This window comes from Aplysia californica, unplaced genomic scaffold, assembly GCF_000002075.1.
Source record: "Aplysia californica isolate F4 #8 unplaced genomic scaffold, AplCal3.0 scaffold00005, whole genome shotgun sequence".
Classification (NCBI taxonomy): domain Eukaryota; kingdom Metazoa; phylum Mollusca; class Gastropoda; order Aplysiida; family Aplysiidae; genus Aplysia; species Aplysia californica.
Window position 1 is genome coordinate 463,089 of NW_004797275.1, and position 1,174 is coordinate 464,262.

Consider the following 1,174-nt stretch of genomic DNA (forward strand, 5'->3'; position numbering starts at 1 on the left):
CTCTCTCTCTCTCTCGCTCTCTCTGGTTCATTTGTAGCACTGTGTGTTCAGTAGCCTAACTGCATTTGGTACGAATGAATTTTTATAATGTATTATAATCTGTCTGTTCTTGCTTTTTAAAAATTTTTATTTCGTTTACTTCGGGTTAATAATTCAAATTCAGATGAAATCGTCTTTGGACGCAACCTACCCTCATTTCTGAGTCCCGCCCACATTTTGATCCTTCCAACGCGCGCCACTGTTTATTATAATCTTTATTTTTGTATCCAAGGGCCCATATTATGTGGGCTAGATTCTGTGCGTGTTTACAAATGACTTCACTTCACATAAAATGATTTATAAATCGCACAAAAACAAAGACACGTTTTCTTTTTTTCTGCTAGAAATCTCTCAAACAATAGTAGAAGACTGAGCTTAAAGCGTAACTCTAAAAGCAGCAAGGTTACCTTCTGTTTTGAAGGGTTGCGAGGGGGGTGATCAGTAGCTTGGGAGAAAGGGGGAGGGGTACGAGGTAAAGGGGGAGGGGGGGGAAGCCCGGGTGTCGGAGGGCGGAGGGTGTGAAGACACAGTCACTCTGTTGGTACATGTTGTAGTCAACGTCAAACAATTACCCGATACTTATTTCCCTAGATTACCAAATATTATTATTCGAGCAGATATCGAAGAATTGCATTACTCTGATACTCGATTAACCTTCGATTATTTGCACCGATCTATGCATATTCGATACTCGGAGGTGTGTCGTGGGTGTGTCCTGTCTGCCCTATCGTTGAGGGTGAAGGGTTTCGCAAAATTAATTATATGCTGCTGCTGCAACACAGCTAAAAAACGGAATGCCTTCATCCTCGTTTGTCGTGACAGCTTGCATTGTCACGTCTGGAAGCCTCAAACGACTATTCCTCAGCTGTCGGCCTATTTAGTTCGGTCCCAGCGGTTTTATGCAAAAAATAAAAAATAATAAAAAATGCTGAATATGCTGATCCCAAAAATGTGAAATTGTGCGATTCTGTTAATTTTAACAAAGAATGAAAAAGGAAAATAATCAGAAATTATAAAAATTGTTTTCAATTGTTTTTTTTCAAATTTTGCTAAATTACGCTGGGTGCATAAAACCCCGGGGACCGTCAGTTGAAACCGCGAAAGAACCACCCATCTTCTATTCCATATATATATA